Genomic DNA, 2,621 nt, shown 5'->3' with positions numbered 1-2,621 from the left:
TCAGCGACACCAGATAGACTCCCACACATCACAGTGCCTCCATTTATGTTTAAGACTGAACTTAGGGAACTTACGGCAGTTTTGATGCGGGCTCTCATCACTGCCATCTCCACAATCATTTGCTCCATTGCACAACTTCCTCTGGCCAATACAACGCCCGTTCCCACAAAGAAACTGGTCTGGGGCACACTGAGGGGTTCCTGCAATAGAAGAAGGGAAAAGTAAGCACACCACAGGTTACTAATGGAACAACAGTCATGGTGAAGAAAAGGATACAGAACATGTTCTACACTTTGTTAAAAATTTTTACATATGAGCACAAATCCATTACTTCCTCTTTCCTTGAATTCAGCTCGTCTTGCACTCCTTACTGTTCCACATATCTTTATGCCGATTTGGAGGTCTGCGAACTCTCCTCCTGACTAAGTCCAATGTCGCTTTATTGGGAAGGTCAGCTACTTAATTTCTCTCAGAATGACTGGAAGGTCCTGGCCTAGTTCCCTTTGGTTCCAGATTCCACAACCCTACTCAGTATGTGCAAGAGAGGAGTCAGTTCCTCACTTTAATCATCTGATATGTCACCCCAGCACGGCTATGGATCTTAAACCTGCCTAGGAATGAACGTCTTGTCCAGCCCTAACTGCACTGTGACGGACTTGGAATGAGATTTACATGCATCCTTGAAATCTGAGCTCAGGCAACAGGATTTCACACGAGCTACACGCTTCAACTTCTGCTGTTGGCAGAGAGACTCTACAGAATTCTTGTAAGTAAAGTAATGCTGTTTGTAGGGACTTTGCCAATCTGATTGTTTCTTTAGCAAAAACTGCACTGTCCTATTGCCTCTTAGTTCTTGTACCTCTTAAGCTGACTTGGTTAGTGGTTTCCAAATCAACACCCTCTGATAATCCTAGGAAGACAACAGGACAATACAGTTATCAGCAAAGAAATTATTAAACTGGCAGACTGCCTGTAAGCAGCATGGAAAAGGGTAGTTGTGAGAGTAACAGCAAGTACAAATAAGAACTTACAGTCACACCAACTGGGAACATAAAAACAAAACACATGGAGATTCACTTCTCAGAGCAGAGGAATGCTTTATATGAAGTATTCTGAAACATGACTGCATTTGTCATCTTGAACATAAGGATCCTTACATCAACTGATCTCCTAGTATTCTAGGAATTTTCTCTCTATGGCCAATAAAAATATAATTCTGCTCTAAATCCAAGAGGTGACATGGGATTGTAACTCTTGCTACAGACATTGAGACAGCACAGCATTTCACTTAGATGAGCCAGTACACATTCTGCTTGGAACCCCTGAATCAATTTTTACCTGGACCTAATGCAGAACTGCACAACTAACCTTACAGTAACAACAGCTGTACTGAATCCCCTTGGGATTGGTTCAAGGTGAAGATGTAGTATTTCAGTGGCTCTGGGGCTCTGGAAGTTTGACTTGGCTTCTGGGTGGCAACTGTTCTTTCAATACCTCTACATAGCTTTGTTATCAGGATGAGGCAACAGGGTTACCAGCTTGTCTTTAAGTACAATTACTTTTTCCAAGATCACCACAATCTCCTGCACACTGGTGCTCATGACACCTGACCGATCTAGAACAGCTGCTCTCAAATGGCAACAAAGTGTGCTTCTCCAGGTCCTCTGAGCTCAGCTGTTCTCGTAGAACACCCACTCTCCCCTTCTCAACAGGCCCAAACAAGGGGTACGGTTTCACAAATCCCTTTTATTTTATGTAATCCTTACATAGGAATTACATGGACAAACCTAATTGCCTTCTACAACAAAGTAAGCTGCTTGGTTGATGTGAAGTGAGTGGTGGACATTGTCTACCTGGATTTCTCCAAGGCTTTTGACATAGTTCCCGACAGCCTCCTCCTAGAGAAGCCTATGTGTTACGGTCTACACAAGTGGTCTGTGCAGTGGGTGGGGAACCAGCTGACAGGCCTCACCCAGAGGGTGGTGGTAAATAGCTCTTTTTCAAACTGGCAACCTGTCACAAGCGGGGTCCCCCTGGGATCAATATTGGGTGCAATGATGTTTAGTAGCTTCATAAGTGATCACAATGGTGGGATCAAGTGTACCCTGATGAACTCTGCTGATCAAACCCAACTGAGAGGAAGGGGACACTTCGGAAGGGAGAGCCACCCTGCAGGAACACCTGGTTAGGTTGTAAGAGTGGGCTAACAAGAACCTTGTGAAGTTCAACAAGGACAAGCGTAAGGTCTTGCACCTGGAAAAACATAATCCAGGACTGCAGTACAGACTGGGATCTACCTGGCTGGGGAGCAGCTCTGTGGAAAGGGACCTGGGAGTCCTGGTGGACAGCAAGCTCAATATGAGCAAACAGTGTGCTGCTGGGGCAAAGAAAGCCAACAGGACACTGGGTTGCATCTACATGGGCACTACCAGCAGAGATAAAGAAGTCATTATCCTACTTTGCTCAGTACTTGTCAGGCCACACCTGGAATACTGTGTTCAGTTTTGGTCCCCGCTATACAAAAAAGACGTGGACAGGGTGGAGAGGGTCCAGAGAAGGGCCATCAAAATGATCAAAGGACTGGGAAGCCTGCCATATGAGGAAAGGCTGAGAGAATCTGG

At 45.2% G+C, this 2,621-nt stretch overlaps 1 protein-coding gene across 1 annotated transcript in view; it reads right to left on the bottom strand.

Annotated features, from left to right (window-relative positions):
• Positions 1–2,621, bottom strand: part of LRP4 (low density lipoprotein receptor-related protein 4) — a 67,895-nt gene that overhangs the window by 20,960 nt on the left and 44,314 nt on the right. The window lies entirely within an intron of this gene.

The sequence above is a fragment of the Charadrius vociferus genome, unplaced genomic scaffold, assembly GCF_000708025.1.
Source record: "Charadrius vociferus isolate BGI_N301 unplaced genomic scaffold, ASM70802v2 scaffold111, whole genome shotgun sequence".
In the NCBI taxonomy this organism is placed as follows: Eukaryota; Metazoa; Chordata; class Aves; order Charadriiformes; family Charadriidae; genus Charadrius; species Charadrius vociferus.
This window is presented reverse-complemented; position numbering and strand designations above follow the sequence as displayed.